At 46.5% G+C, this 17128-nt stretch overlaps 1 protein-coding gene across 1 annotated transcript in view; it reads left to right on the top strand.

Moving 5' to 3' along the window:
- Nucleotides 1–17128, top strand: part of TASP1 (taspase 1) — a 2293647-nt gene that overhangs the window by 2203500 nt on the left and 73019 nt on the right. The gene's annotated exons all lie outside the window — the stretch shown is intronic.

Below are 17128 nucleotides of genomic sequence, written 5' to 3'. Positions count from 1 at the left end.
AAAGATAAAAATTGAACATCACCATTATGCTTTTCTTGAAAATGACTCGTCAAAGGGTATGTTAGATCACCATTTTTTATGGCTCTGTAATGTTGAAAGATCCTCATCTTCAGGGGACCAATTGTAGAGCCTATATAGTGAAGACCACAGGCACAAGTGATAGCATATACGACATATTTGGTGATGCAGGAAATTCTATGTTTGTATTTCCAACATTCACCATTGGCACTCCTGAAAGGAACCATCGATACATGTTTACACAATTTACAATGGGCACATTTGAAAAAACCAAAACTATTCCCTTGAATCATATGTGTATTAGGTGCTGGCCTGGTTTTAACCATACTAAGAGATAACATAGTTTTGAGAGTAGGAGCCTTTCGATAAGTAACCTGAGGGAAGTCGTCCAACACCGACCTAAGATGAGGATCCGTGAGCAACACCTTCCAGTGTTTCTTCATAATCATTTTTATTTCTTTAGCATGATTATTAAACCCTGTGATAAGTCTAATCTTACTATCTTTAACTTTAGTTTTTCTATTTAACAGGGATTCTCTCGTGACTGAGGCTGCTTGAGTAAAACTTCTAGAAATGGCGTTCTTGTCATAGCCTCGTCTGACAAATCTGTGACCAATATTTCTAGCTTCACTCAAATAATCATGGTTATTACTACAGGCTCTTTTAGCTCGCAAAAATTCTCCATAAGGGATGGAGTCAATTAGAGCTTTCGGGTGATAACTCTTGGCGTGGAGAGTGGAATTAGAACTGGTGGGTTTTCTGTATAATTTAGACGTCAACTTTTCATTTACTACCTGGAATTCTACATCCAGAAATACCAGTTTCTGTTGGCTGATGACTACCGTTAATTCTAAGTTTAACGTGTTAGTATTAAGTATCTTGACATATTCAGAAAGTTTCCGATTCTGTCCCATCCCATATGATAAACAAATCGTCTATAAAACGGTACCAAACAATGACATGTTTAGTCCAATGTACCAATTCCTCTGCCCACGCCTTACGCATCTCCCACCAACCCATATAAATGTTGGCGTATGTTGGGGCCATACATGACCCCATTGCCGTTCCCCTTATTTGTTGGTACAACTGGTCTTCATAAAGGAAATAGTTATGTTCCAGACAAAAAAGTAGCATATCTAATAACATCTGATTATGCTGTCGATAACTGATAGATCTCCTTTCCAAAAATGATTGGCAAGCCTTCATGCCTGCTGTATGTTGAATCGATGTATATAAGGAAACTACATCAATAGATACAAGAAAATAGTTAGGCTCCCAATAGATATTTTCTACCTTGCCAAGCAGATCTGCTGTATCTCGTATGTAGGAGCTCAAGCTCAATACAAACGGCTGAAGAAAAAAGTCCAAATATTTAGATGTATTCTCTAATAAACTTCCAATAGAAGAAACAATAGGGCGACCTGGAGGATTTATTAGTGTTTTATGGATCTTGGGATTGAAATATATCAAGGCGGTCACTGGATGAGCATTTTTTAGAAAAAAGTATTCATCTCGATTGATGAGCTCTAGATCACTCCATTCTTTTAGTTTGCCAAGATATTCTCGTTTGGTTTCCAATAATATATCCATATTTATAGGTGTATAGTTCATGATATCACTCAATTGTCTCTTCACTTCCAGCTCATAGTTGGCACTGTCCATCACGACTATCCCTCCTCCTTTATCTGAAGGTCGTATGACTATGGAAGAATCTTCTTTTAACGCTTGAAGAGCCTGGAATTGCATATAGTTCAAGTTCCGATTGCTGACCAGTTGAAGAGCTGGTGATAAAAGATCTTAAGAAGTTATCCAGCAATCTCTCCCCGAAAAATCGGATAGTCGTGATGGACAGTGCCAACTATGAGCTGGAAGCGAAGAGACAATTGAGTGATAACATTGGACTAAACATGTCATTGTTTGGTACCGTTTTATAGACGATTTGTTTATCATATGGGATGGGACAGAATCAGAACTTTCTGAATATGTCAAGATACTTAATACTAACACGTTAAACTTAGAATTAACGGTAGTCATCAGCCAACAGAAACTGGTATTTCTGGACGTAGAATTCCAGGTAGTAAATGAAAAGTTGACGTCTAAATTATACAGAAAACCCACCAGTTCTAATTCCACTCTCCACGCCAAGAGTTATCACCCGAAAGCTCTAATTGACTCCATCCCTTATGGAGAATTTTTGCGAGCTAAAAGAGCCTGTAGTAATAACCATGATTATTTGAGTGAAGCTAGAAATATTGGTCACAGATTTGTCAGACGAGGCTATGACAAGAACGCCATTTCTAGAAGTTTTACTCAAGCAGCCTCAGTCACGAGAGAATCCCTGTTAAATAGAAAAACTAAAGTTAAAGATAGTAAGATTAGACTTATCACAGGGTTTAATAATCATGCTAAAGAAATAAAAATGATTATGAAGAAACACTGGAAGGTGTTGCTCACGGATCCTCATCTTAGGTCGGTGTTGGACGACTTCCCTCAGGTTACTTATCGAAAGGCTCCTACTCTCAAAACTATGTTATCTCCTAGTATGGTTAAAACCAGGCCAGCACCTAATACACATATGATTCAAGGGAATAGTTTTGGTTTTTTCAAATGTGCCCATTGTAAATTGTGTAAACATGTATCGATGGTTCCTTTCAGGAGTGCCAATGGTGAATGTTGGAAATACAAACATAGAATTTCCTGCATCACCAAATATGTTGTATATGCTATCACTTGTGCCTGTGGTCTTCACTATATAGGCTCTACAATTGGTCCCCTGAAGATGAGGATCTTTCAACATTACAGAGCCATAAAAAATGGTGATCTAACATACCCTTTGACGAGTCATTTTCAAGAAAAGCATAATGGTGATGTTCAATTTTTATCTTTTACGGGCTTGGCACATGTACCTCCCAATAAAAGACTAGGTAACCGTGAATTGAAATTGAGACAGTTGGAAGCCACACTCATATGTAAATTTGATACCTTGAAACCTAAAGGACTGAATATGGATGCTGAACTATATGTATTTTTGCAGTCATGAACAGGCTAACATTAAGAAGATATTTTATATTGTTTTATATTCTCATTTGTTTTACAGCATCATTATACTCTTTGCATGAGCTATGAATTTTCCACAGAGGACTTGCTGTTTTTATATCATGAATAGTAGTGGTTTTATTCATTGCACTGCACTTTATTCAACTGTGATTATATGGAGGAATTGTTATTCACATGTTGGTAGAGATATGAATGGGAACATCTATATTTGCCATCTTATAACTTCTCATCTATTTTGAGCTGCTACTGATTTGCACTGAGGTATTGATATAGGAAATATTGTTTGCTATTTTGCACCATGTAAGAAGTGTCCATATTGCGCAGTTATAGTTTTGTACTGGGGTACCGAAATAGGAAATGTAGTTTGCTAACTCGCACCTTATAACAAATGTTTACATGCTTTATTCATTTCTAGAAGTTTTTTCGAAACAGAAACATCTATAATATCCATTTTACAGTAGTCTAAATAGAATTGCTGTTGTTTACACTGAGGTATTGACATAGGAAAGGCTGATTGTTCACTTGCACTTTGTTAGATATGAGTACATGTCTTATTAGCTTGTAGCTGGTCTTCATATAGACTACAGGCACTTGCCTGGAACACAATGATAATAATTTTTTGCATATACATAACATAATAGGGTATTAACCCTAATATTGAGGATTTTTCTGATGCTCAGTTCGCAGTCTCCTGGCTTAGGAGCACTCACCCTATTGGGGGGGCGGATGTCTGGAAGTGGCCATTTTGAGCCACTGTTAGTCATCTGAAGGATATCTGAGTACACTTGTGCGTAGATGTTACACATCCAATTACATTGACAATGTTTTAATCAGAAGCAGTTCCGAGGACCTCCTCATTGCATTTAGCATTGTAGTAGCCTATCTATGGTCCCAGTATGTCTATTTAGATATGCTTCGGTAATTGTGCCTTTATATATATTGACCATATAGACGCTTGACCATTCCAATATGGAGGTCATTGTGTTAGAGAGATTACTTCTCCGATTCAACTAGTAGTCACATGACTCCCATACAGGCACGTGATGCGTAACGCACGGAGGTGCTCTGGAATTACTTAGTGGTTTTTTATTTCATAATGTGTTAGCCGCATTTGGATTTTAGAAGGTCTGAGGAAGCCTGAGCATTCAGGCGGAACGCGTGACTTTACATCCACCCGTGGGGTGAGTGCTTTGTGGCACTTCGTGTCTGTCACGGGGATGTATTACTTACTCCCTGTTTTTGCAATGTGCTGTATTATGCCTAAATAAATTGATATTTTAGAATAGCTAAAGTCTTGTGTGCTGGAATATTTTTTTGCATATGCCTACCTGAGCGGTTTTTTGAAGTGCTACAACCGTTCAGGGGCCTGTGTGTTTTCCCTACATATACGGATTTGGCTAAATTCGTTTTTCTAGCACCAGCCACTGGATGAGAGAGAGCGCCATCTTTTAGCCAAATTGGTTTATCCATATATATATATATATATATATATATATATATATATGTAAACTGGATGTTCCACGATGCATTTTAGCAAACTTGGACCCTGTGAATGAAAGGGCTGGAAGTATGGCGCAGCAGAATAGAATAGCTGACGGCGAAGGAAGATTGAGAAGGCTTGCCTGGCCCAGTGTTAAGAATCAGGGCCGCCAAGAGCCTGGTTATCTTCTTAAGAAGATACAATGAATGTGAGAAGTGAGCTGAGCTCCTGTTTGAGGTGTAATGGAAAAACACTAAAAGAGCTAAGGTTTCTTCACTTAATAGCATTAAATACAACAAAGGAGCTCTAAATGTGGTCTCCAGTCACATGGTCAGATGAACATAGACTTTGGGGCGAGCTACACTGAGACCAGAAGATAAGGCCATGCCTTCACTCTCTTTTATTCTCAGGCACAGTGAGCCTCTGCAAGGCTGAGTTCAAATATATTAATTGAATGGCAGATCGCAGGAGTGATGATGGATGTTGGGCTGATTGGGTGGGAGGCATGACCAGGCCAACCCCCCAGCACCTGGGGTACCAGTTTGCGCGCTGCTAGTGAGTGGAATATTCCAGAAGGGTTCAAGCGTGGCAACCAATTGTAGAGGGCCATGTAGCAAGGAGCCCTATAGATTGAGAAGCCAATAGTACATTGTGTATTAGTCCGACACGGAAGATGACCTGCACTTGGGATGGGTTTAGTTGTCCACCTGATCTTAGAGACGCAATCACAACCCTATAACCCATAGAAAGTATATATAGATGTTCCCTTTAAACCTATATACGATATTCAAAAAGAAGGTGTATTAAACAGGTGTCTACACCACGAAACAGGACAAGAAGAACCAATGATATATCAAATTATCGGTGTACAGTCATTTTTTCGAAAACATAATGTCGAAAGACAATAATGTCGAAAAACAAATATCGAAAAAAAAAGTCGAATTCTTTTTTTTTGTAAATTATATATTTATTTTGGGGTCCGGGAATAAAAAAAAAGGGGTAAAATAAAAAAAAATAGAAAAAAATGGGGGTTGGGGGGGAACTACCCCATTTCAGAAAAAAAAATTATTGAAAAAGAAATGCAACTTTTTTTTTGACTTTTTGTTTTCGAAAAAATGACTATGAACCCAAATTATCACGTTAAAAGGTATTTTTATTTATTAAATGTGTAGAGTAAAAACTCCTAAAATGGTCAAATTACATAAAACTCAATATCAAACACGATGCATAAAACATGTAAAACATACACTTTACAAGTCACAAGGAAAACACATACTGTGAGTTCGTTTTTTTTTTAAAACAATTTATTAATTCTAGTCAAACAAAACAACAATACAACCAAACTCGCAGTGCATTTCACAACAAAATAGTTAAATCAATTCTGTGATCTTGGTCACTGCTTCCCCCCCTCTGACCCCCCTTCATGAGCCCGTCTGTTCATCGTTCTCTGTAGCCGCCGCACGCGGCGGGGTCTCGCTTCCTATAGATTCTGTCCAATCTTTTATTGTTCCAAACGATTCCGCTATTAATAATTTCCATGCCATCAGGGTCCCTATTTCCTCTTCCCCCCCTACAGTGTTCGACTCTTGCCATACCATTGTTTCTGCCTCTGCCCATTTCTGTAACTCCTTCCACCACACCTCCACCCGTGGCCTGTGACAAGTCTTCCATCCCATGGCAATCCTTTGTTTAGCAAGCACATATGCCAGATCTTTCAATTTACCGACATGCTTAAGTTTTGATGATCTGGGGAACCCACCCAGCAAGCAGGCCCAAGCTGTATCTACAATTAACGTGACCCCTTTCTCAGCTAGCTTTTGCGCCACTTCTCCCCAGAAACGCTCAATTACTGGGCATGACCAAAACATATGTGTCATATCAGCTTTCTCCTCGTCACATTTGGGACATGCTTGTCGTCCGGCATTTTCAAACTTGGATATCCTCATAGGCGTCATATATGCTTTGTGCGTTATATATAGTTGGATTTGTTTTAGTCGTGCATTTCTTGACACCTTCTTATGGTATCCCAGGGCCTGTTCCCACATCCCATCCTCTATCGGGATTCCCACTTCCGCTTCCCAGTCTAGCCTCAATTGTGTCAAGTCCTTCCCAACCTTAGACATCACCATCTCATACAGCCTAGAAATCTCATGCCCCCCATCCGATATATCATATATTGCCTCTATAATGGCATCTGGTTCTTCTTCTAATACAGTTTCAAGCCACGCTTCCCGGATTCTCTGCACAATTCTGTGGTATGTGATGTACTGGCCCGCATGTAATCCTGTTTCCCCTCCGAGGACCTCAAAGTCCAAAATGGCCCCCACCTGCCAGACGTCTCCTAACGTTATTAGCCCCACCGATTCCCAATGGGTCCTGATTATCGCCCTTAACTGCATATCTGCCCCTGCCAACGCGACTAGCGGTACCTGCGGTGAGCATGGAAACGGGTTCTCCATCATCCGGCACGCCCGACGCCACATCTGCCACCCGAGCATCATCATCCTAGGGCACTCACTCTTTTCGGACTTGGGCAGCCAGATCATCTCTTTAAGGTGAAATGGGACACAATCATGTCCGAATAGCCTAGATTCAGGGATCGCCTCATCTGAAAGCCACTGAGCCACATATTGCAGCTGTCTTGCTACATAATACACCTCAAAATTGGGTAGTTTTATCCCCCCTTTTTCATAAAAGTTATGCAGCTTCCACAGCGCCACTCTGTTCCGGGTACCATGCCACAAGAAATCCCTACACATACTGTTAAGTTTAGCAAAGAACCTCTTGGGTATCATGTATGGAATGTTGCTAAAATAATGCAGAAGCCTGGGCAGGACCACCATTTTTAGCATACTGTGAGTTAGTTGTTGTAATAATTGCAACGTTTCTCCGTATGAAAATTCACACTGGAGTAGTTTGTCAAATTTTAAAGTGCAATTGGTATATTTGTCAAACCCAACTTCTACAAGTTTCTGTCCTTAAAACACAGACAAATGTAGGATATTCATCAGGGGTAAAATTGCTTGTGTATTTCTAGTGATAATTCTTCTTTCCTATCACTTTCTTTCTGTCAGTTCCTCAACAATGATGAATCCTACGGGTTAAAGGCACACTGTTACTGATGTATATTTAAAGTTTTTAAGTCTTGTCATTAGACTTTAAGAAAGGCAACCCCGATCCACCTAGGGGGCTGAGTATGTTTGTATCTTACATACCTTCTAGAGTGTGGTAAAAGAATCCACAGTCTATGCACACCAAACAAATTGGTGACAGGATGGGCGATTTCCTTTTAAATGGGGACGATCACTCGGAACCTCCTCTTCCTCTGCGGACAAAAAACACACAGAGCGAGAGAGACTATCTAAGTATAAATTCTCAGTAGAGGGACTAACCGGAGTATAAGTATCTAAGTAGTGAGTAAGCTTACCTACGAATGTTGCAGGTAAGTTCTATTGCTGTTGAAAGAGCGTATTCCACAAAGGCTGTAGATGTTTTGTGGTGCGATTTGTTTTCTACACAAAGAGAAATAGACAAAACACCCAATGGTATCAGAGCATCTGTCAAAACTGAGGGCATGAAATATTGTGTCATTAGAGTATAAAGGTGCTTACTGTTGTCAAAAAGTATGTGCACCTATATATATGGTTGTACTACTATGGTTGAATATTGAACAAAAATAAATAAATAAAGCAGCCTTGCTTACAACAGGGAAAATCCCTTCTCTAGTGTTTGACTATTAAGGCAATTTACAATTTGCTCGCTGTTGTCAAAAGGTGTAGGCACCTGTATATATAATTGTGCCACTATGGTTGAGTATAGCACAAAAATAAATAGAGCAGCCTTGCTTACAACAGGAAAGATCCCGTCTCTAGTGTTTAACTATTAAGGCAATTTTTAAGGAAAAAACCCAGGGCCACAAGACTCACCCTTAATTTAAAAAATCTCCTTCCTGATTCCCGTGTTCTTTTTGGATTGACATTGACAAAATGTAGATGGCCGCCATTAGTATGCGCGTGTGACGTCATTGTGCAACGTCATGACGTAATCGCGCAACGTAATGACGTCACCGCGTCATGGTGCGATGATGTATATGTTGAAAAAAAGATATATATATGTATTTTTTAAACCTATGACATCCCTTAGTAGGTTTTCTTATTTTTGCCACGTAGTATGATGTCACTTCTGACATATTTTTTGCATATAAGGATGTTTTTTTATGAAAACCATTGAGAAACGCGAACTAACGTCTATTGATGTCCGTTGTGCTCCCTGTTTTAGATAATTGTTAATAAAACAGCCTTGATTTTTCCAACTTCCTGAGTCGGTCTGATTATTGATATATAAGTAAAATCTGCTTCCCCATTCATCTCAGATACTGTTACCTCATCTTAAAGGGCCCCAGGGGTTCACTTTGTAGCAGAGAGACGATGGTTTCAAGATCCATCGATAGTAGGTTCTTAAAACTTTCAGACTATCGGGCGTCCTCCGCCATTTAGCTGGAGGAACGCAAGGTTTCCTGTGGAGAGCAGGTGATATAGAAATCTTGCAAGAAGACTGATACAGGTGGGATGGGCCCCTCTTTCAGGAAATCGCTCCTGGTTTCCACAGGCGCTGAGTGGACCGAAGGCGACGGTGGCCGGTTGGAGGAGGAGACGATCCAGAGTGTCAGGAGCTGAAAGGCGAATGGTGAGTGGATTGAGGGGACTGGTAAAAATGTGTGAATAGGGGATTATGGTAATAAAAAGAAGTAATGGGGGTTTTGTTGGTTACTATATGATGAGGAGCGTCTACATAGCCCAGAGTCCTACGCTCAAGGAGCGTCTAGAAGGAGTAATTCCAAAACCCCAAGTGGGTGGTTAGGCGGCACATAGATCTATGAGAGTGAATGATTCAAACTCCTATCAGGGTATTTTAAGGGCAAGAGATAGCAGTGAAGAAGTGAAGAGCGCTAAAGAGATATATGTTGAAGTCCACTAATTTGTCTGTTTGTGTATTTTTGTGTATTGAAAAAGTGAAGTGTTGAAGAGAACAACAAGGATAGGTTGTGTCAAGTAGAGATCAAAGGTTATTATCTATCTTTTTAGTCGTCGGCGCTGGCTGAAATAGGTAGATTGAAGTGATCGTGAAATAGCGGCTTTGGGTGGCAACTGTTGGTGCACGCTCATATTTGGTATTTTTCAGAAAGCTATTTTGTGTAAATCAACTGTAATTATCGACAGTCAATTGAGAATCGTCAAAATGGGGGATGTTACTCCACAAATGCATCTTTGTAAGCAATTGCCAAAACACAAACCCAAGCTCAAACAGTATAGTGCGGAATGGGTTAAGGGTACATCAGACAAGATGTTCATGCCATGGCCGCAAGGGGGATCATTGGCAAAAGCAGTTTTGCAACACATGACCACATACTTGCACACTGCGTACACAGGGAAGAAATTAGAGAATAGGCCAGCCAGTTTAGAGCTCTGGAAAATTTACCAGGCGGAGCGCGAGGATCTGCCTCCTGAGGACTGGATGCTTAATCAGTGTAGGGAGGAAGGTACCGAGCCTTTGCTCCCCTTACCGCGCCTGAAGTAAATTGCGATAATGCAAAGGATGAAGGATTGTATCCCTTAAGGGAACTAAAAGTGGCGACAGGATATAGCAATCTGATATATGAAGCGCCTGCTTATAGCAGTGATGAGAGCCCAGAAAGGACTACAGGAAAGGAGGTGATCTTTAAGGGCTTACAAGATAAAGAGGAGAAAAGTGAACAAACAAATGTATCCCAAGAAATTAAGAGGTGGAAAGGAGAAAAGGATAAAGCTGACGAGTGGGGAGTGGCTGGCAGCCATGGTGTGAGGCAGCTCTTGGAAGAGCTCCTGCCCGATCCGAAATTGATCCAGCAAATAAGCGGACACATTGAGTGAAAATGATCTGATAATCATGTATGAGCTGATGGGATAAAAACATCTGAGGCAAATACGAGCTTAGAGGAAGCCGTTTGGTCTTAACGTTCACAAAGGACAAATGAAACAACATGGCGATGGTGAGAGAGGGGGACCGCAGCTACAGCGACTGCCGGGATTAAGTGAGGCATAGGAGCTGCTGTGTTAAGTCTCTGGCCTGTCACATAGTATTCCCAGCATGAACGAGTGTGCTATCAATGCGGCTGGGCAATAAATAACTACTGGATCTGGCAACAAAGTAACCGCAACCACAAAGTATCAGCGAGGGAGAAGACGCCGGGCGGCACAACAGTGTGTCTGTGCTGGCTAGTGAGACTCGCTGTGTCCCTATAGCGGACCGTATTGCTCAGGCCCCAGGAATGAAAAAGGGCAGAGGTGGCAGGAGGCATGACGGTGGAGGGGGAGCAGTGAAACGGCTCTGGTCACTGTCGTGCTGTTTTCGGAAGGGTGTAACGAGTGAAACTCCAGGTGTGAGGTGTGGCAGTACACCTAAGCTAAATCAGAAGCGGCGAGTTGCAGGAGGACACAGGTGGTACTGTCCTCTTCTGTGAGTGCCTGTCTGGGGGCGGCTTGGCCGCGCTGCAAGGCAAGCGCTGGCACCCATGCACCACCTTGCACTTAAAGCAGGACCCCAGGAGGGTTGTCCTGCGGCATACTGCTAGTGGGGAGACTAAGGTACGATCGGGGCAGCAAATCTGAAGGTGTGAGCAACCCCCCCCCCCGCAGCACAAGTAGATCGCTGGGCTCACCCCCTTGGAGGGAAGGAGGGCCACCCATTGAGAGAAGGCCAATATGGAGCGTTGGCCTTCTGCACAGTGTGTGAAGGAGAAGCCCTCTGGTGCAAAGCTTTGTAGTAACAAGGAACAAGGAAGGAGGCCTTTTATGTCGCCAACAACCCCCAGTGCTCATACCCGGGGGAATACTACCCCCCAATGCAGCGGGTCATGCTGGACTGGAAATAAAGGAAGGGGAAATAAAATAAGCAAGAGGAAGAAAAAAACAAAGACAGTCACCTGCTGGGCCGCTTATGCACCCTGGTTTCTATCCTGAGCGTATCGTCCGATGGAACTGGTGGGCAGTCTTGGGGGTAACATGCATTGGCGGAAATAGGTGTGAAGTGGGGTGACTCTGCTGCGGCTACAAAGAAGGATATAATTACGTTACACACTGGTGCACTAGATGCCTCCCAAGGCCGCCAAAGTGAAAGGTAACCAAAAGACATTAGACAACTACGCAGTGCCCCCGCCTCAAAGGCCAGGTGACAAGATGGCTGCGGCGCAGGTCAACGAAGGGGATGCTGGAGGAGCCAACAACCAGATCCTGAGGGCCATTGCGGAACTGCGGTCAGCGCCAAGACTGACGAGGTAATAGTCGACATCGGGCTGCTGCGTCAAGACGTGCAAGGACCACTGAATTGGAGACTCAACTCCAGGACCACAAGACAAAGCTACCAGATAATAGCGCCAAAATCCACATTCTGCAACAGAAAAAAACTCTCCTAGAGAACAGAGCGGAAGAGGCTGAAGGAAGGGCTCGGAGGAACAATGTATGCACAGTGGGACTGCTGGAAGGGGAGGAAGGTGCAGACCCTATGCCCTACATTGAAAATGTATTCCTGCTAGATATTGGAGCTAGGAACCTCTCTCAAGGGTTCACAATCGAAAGGGCGCACAGAGCATTAGTCAGGAAACCACCTCCGGGTGCCCCCCATGTCCTATCATAGCAAAGGTTTTGAACTACAGAGACCGAGAGAAGATCTTATCTTTATCTATGCAGGGCGGCACGCTGCAAAGAGCATCGGCACATGTGGCGGTGTACCCAGATTATACCTTCCAGGTCCAGAGGAGCAGGGCACAGTTCTCGTCGGCCAAAGCCAAGCTCCGTAATGTGGGCCTAAAGTACTTGCTAATATATCCTGCAAGGCTCAAGGTCTTACACAAAAACCGCTCTTTGTTCTTTGAACGGCCAGAGGAGGTGCATGAGTGGATGGACAGAGAGAATCAATCCACAAAGAGATGACGACTTCTCAGCAAATAAAAGTATGGAGACTTTGAGTGCAGAAACATGCGGAACCTGACTTCCATGTGGAGCGCAAGGGCATCGGTACTGTAGGAACAGACGATAACCGTCCAAAGACAGCTGCAGTTCAGCCAATCACAACGGAGGAGACGGATCAACCTTACAGTACACTGTCACTGCCCTGCTTGCTTATTTTGGCAGTATGCATTTCTTAATAGAGTGGATTGTTCCTGGCTGGCTGCTGTCCCGCCCTCAAGACTTGGTTTGATTTTGCTTGGTTATCTTTCACTTTCTCCAGCATGGGGTCTGGCATGGATTCACATGCTCATGAATATTCCCGGTCGTCAGGCTGGGAATCCTCGGTAAAGAAAAAATCAGTATCAGTTTAGTTTCTGATCTGTCTTGCTTAGTAGTAACCAATCACTGATCTCTGGGTCATACTACCCCCAGCCAATGACAGCCCTCTCCCTAAGCCCCGCCTCTGGCAGCCATCCTCAGATTTTTACTGCACGCTTAAGTGTTGGGAGTCCTCGTGTTTAGCTCTCGAGTTTTTTATTGCGTTTTCACGTTTTTTCAGGAGAATTTCTCATTTTTTCGGTTTAATCGAGCCTCAAGCTCTACCGTTTCTACTTCCGATAACGGGGACCTGTTTCGGAATTCTTCTACGCCCCTCAAGGGTGAAGTTTTTGTTGAGTTTACACTTCTTGGAGGATTCCGGAAGATCTGCGGCCTACCTCAACGGACATGGCCCAGGACAAGGGAAGCTCGACGGCCGGATCCAAGCTGTTCAGGAACTGCCCTGGATGCGGATTATATAACGTTTTCAAGGAGGACGAGCATTCGCGATGTCTCTACTGCCTCCATGGGGACAAGACGCACGTGGAGAAGGACTGTGCGTTCTGCAAGAACCTTTCGGAATGGACCAAACAAGATCGTCGTTCCCGCCTCACCACCTGGCTGGAGAAGGGCACAGCAAGTGAGAAGGTGAAGAAGAACTCTGAGCGGGCTTCTAAGTCCTTTGAGGGCGTTCCAGCGACGGGGGCCCAGCAGAAGGCCAAGCATTGCGAGTCCGCGGGCTCCGGGAGCGCCGAAAAGTCGGGCTCTTCGGTTGCCAAGCAGGGCGCTACTTCCCCAGCACGTTCGACCACGAGCCAGCACTCTGGTTCGGGGAAGAGGAAGTCCGAGAACCCGGGTAGGCCGCTGGAGCGGACCCGGTCGATCTCGAAGGGGGAGCGAGCCGGCTGAGACTACGCCAATGGAAACGGCTTCTGGGCCCAGAGTATCCCTGCCGCCGCAGAGGGAATCCTCTTTCCAGCCCATCGCTAAGACCCCCATGAAGCCCCCGGCTGAAAAAGAGGGGCGGGGGCCGGTGGCCATTACAGACTCAGAATCAGCCTCTGAGGAGGAACTGGTGGAGACCGAGAAGGGCCTCAACGAAAGGTCCATAGGCCTCAACGAGAGGTTCATAAACCTCAACGAGAGGTTCGAGAAGGTTCGATCCCAGGGGACGGTCCCTGCTGACGTGATCGAAGATAGCGACAACGACGACGAACAGGGCCCAGTGGAGCGGCCATCCTGTCCGTCGCAGCCATTGCCCGAGCCCCAGGATAGCTTGGCGGCCATTTTGTTGGCAATCCAATCCTTATGTAGCGAGATAAGGACGAGATTACCACGCACACCGACGGAGGAGCCAGAACCAGGCCCGTCGGGAAACCCTCCAAACAAGTGGAGGAGAGTCCACCCCGCTCCGCCCTTCGTGCCTGCGAGACCAGTGGACCCCTCATTCCCCTCGCCAGGAGAGGATACGGCGACAGATACGGCGACGGTGACGGACGATGACGGCGGCGATCACACAGCAGACATCCCGTCGTCACCCCCCTCACCGCCCGCCCCCCCGCGGGCATCCCCAGCCGACGAGGTTGGCTCTTTCCACGCCATGATAACCAGCTCTGCCCTGAAGAACAGAAAAAGGAGGGGTTTCTGTACCAATGACGAGAGGCTAAGAGGAAGACGGTCCTCGCGGTGCCTTTACTCAACGACATCTGGGACGAGGGGCTTGCCGTCCTCAAGAACCCTGCCACGACACCCGCCAAGAGGGACAGGTACGAGAAGAAGTACTGAGTCCCCGATGCCGCCCCCTTGGGCCTCAGGGCCCAGCCCACGCCGGACTCGGTCGTCTCGGCAGCGCCTAAGAAGAAGGCAGCGGGCGCGGCGGCTTCAACTTCCACTTCCCCGCCGGACAGCGAGGGTATGAAGTTGGACTCTATGGGACGACGAGTCATCTCGTCGGCGGTGACGACGATTAAGGCGGCCAATGCCTTAGCGATCGTGGCCCGGTACGACAGGGAGCTCTGGTTCAAGATAGCTCCCCTGCTAGATTCCCTGCCTGATGACAAAAGGGCAGAGGTCCTAGAAATTCTGCAGGAGGGCAAGGTGGCGTCGGATCACGCCATAACGGTGGCAACGGACATTGCCGATACCGGATTTCGCCAACTGGGCAACGGAGTTTGCCTCCGATGACGAGGATGGCTCAAGGCGACAGACTTTCACCAGGACGTCCAGACCAGAGTGTTGGACATGCTGACCTCTTTGGTAAGGCGGTGGATGAGTCTCTACAGGCCATCAAGACCGACTCGGAGACAGCCCGGGCCCTTGGGGTGCTTCAGCAGCGACAGCCCTTTCGGAGCCCTGGAGGCAGACAGGGTGCCTCCAAAAGATCCAGCGGTGGCTTCTCCACTTACTGCCAGGCGGCCCGCTCCTCTTCCGAGGAAGCCTACAGAGGTCGCGGCAAGCAAGGGGGTTCCCGCCGTCGTCGCCAAGGAGGCCAAGGCGGCAAGGCCGCTTCCAAGCAAGATTGACCCGGCCGGGTTGTTGGGCCCCCACCGAAGCACCCCAGTGGGAGGCCGGCTGACGAAGTTCATCAGAGTGTGGGAGTCCATCTCCACCGATCGTTGGGTGTTGGACACCCTGGCCAATGGGCACTCGCTGGAATTCCTAAAGAAGTGCCCTCACATTCCTCCCGTGGCCAGGAAGGAGAATCATGTCCCTCAACTGTTATTGGAAGTAAAGGCAATGCTCAAGAAAGGTGCCATCGAGCTCCTCCCCAGGAGGCTCCGGGGCTCCGGAGTGTACTCAAGGTACTTCCTCGTCAGAAAGAAGACAGGCGGTTGGCGCCCCATCCTGGACCTGCGTCGGTTAAACAAATACATCAAGGCGTAGAAATTCAGGATGGTCACCCTCCAGCACGTGCTGGGACGTCTGGAGGAAGGCGACTTCCTATCGTCGTTGGACCTGGAGGATCCCCACATCCCCATTCTAAAAAGGCACAGGAAGTTCCTCAGGTTCGTGGTTCAGGGACGCCACTACCAATTCAGAGCCCTACCGTTCGGATTAAAGTCGGCACCCAGGGTTTTCACCAAGTGCCTGGCACAAGTGGCGGCGCGGCTGTGCCTGCAGGGGATCCACGTCTACCCCTACCTGAACGACTGGCTAATCCGGGCAAGGTCAAGGAAACTCACCGTCGATCATACGGCGAGGACCGTCCGGTTGCTCATGGAGCTGGGGTTCTCCATCAACAACCCCAAATCCCACCTGGTTCCATCGCAAGTAGCACTGTTTTTGGGGGCGAAGCTCAATACAGTGGAGCAATTGGCCTCCCCTTCAGAGGAGAAGACCAAGACCATCCTGGGCAAGGTGCGGTGCCTGTTAGCCACAGACGTGGCCAGGGTGAGGTCCATGAAGTCCCTTCTCGGGATGATGTCCTCATGCATCTACCCTGCCCCTTTGCAGACTTCAGATGCGTCCGCTACAGGAGTTCCTCAACGCCCGCTGGTTTCAGGCGAGGGGCTGCTTCGAGGAAAGGATCCCCCTCGACAAGGAGTTCTGTCGGGCGATCCTATGGTGGGGCACCCGGGCTCACCTCACGACGGGCTCAGACTTTCAAACCCCGGCGTTTCAGGAGACGGTGACTACGGACGCCTCTCTGGAGGGTTGGGGGGCCCACACCGGAGATCTCCACACAAGAGGCCTTTGGCTCCCGGAGGAGAGGTCTCTTCACATCAACATCTTGGAGCTCCGAGCAGTGTTCTGGGCCCTTAAATCGTTCCTCCCGTCCCTCAAGGACAAAGTGGTGAGGATCTTCACCGACAACACCACCACGATGTTCTTCATACGGAAGCAGGGGGGCACCAGATCCCCAGCCCTATCCAAGGAGGCCCAGGATCTGTGGCACTGGGCCGTCGCCCAGGGGATGTTTCTGGTTCCCTTCCACCTGGCAGGAATAAAAAACACCATCGCCGACTCACTCAGCAGGGAGCTGCGCTCGTGCAATGAGTGGGAACTGCACCGGGATCAAGTGGATCGAGTCTTCCAACGATGGGGCAAACCCCAGATCGACCTGTTTGCGACGGCGACGAACTCCAAGTGCCAGAGGTTCGTCAGCAGGTTCCCACAGCCGAGGAGCATGGGCGATGCTTTCTCGTTCCCTTGGGACAGCCTGTTTCTATACGCGTTCCCTCCATTGCCGTTGCTGCTCCGCCTCATCAACCAGCTCAAGAAGTCCAGGTGCAGGATGATCCTCGTCGCACCGGCGTGGCCGAGGCAGGTC

The sequence above is a fragment of the Ambystoma mexicanum genome, chromosome 4q, assembly GCF_040938575.1.
Source record: "Ambystoma mexicanum isolate Mex_15411 chromosome 4q, UKY_AmexF1_1, whole genome shotgun sequence".
In the NCBI taxonomy this organism is placed as follows: domain Eukaryota; kingdom Metazoa; phylum Chordata; class Amphibia; order Caudata; family Ambystomatidae; genus Ambystoma; species Ambystoma mexicanum.
The sequence above is the reverse complement of the archived record's forward strand: the minus strand, read 5'-3'. Positions and strand labels throughout refer to the sequence as shown.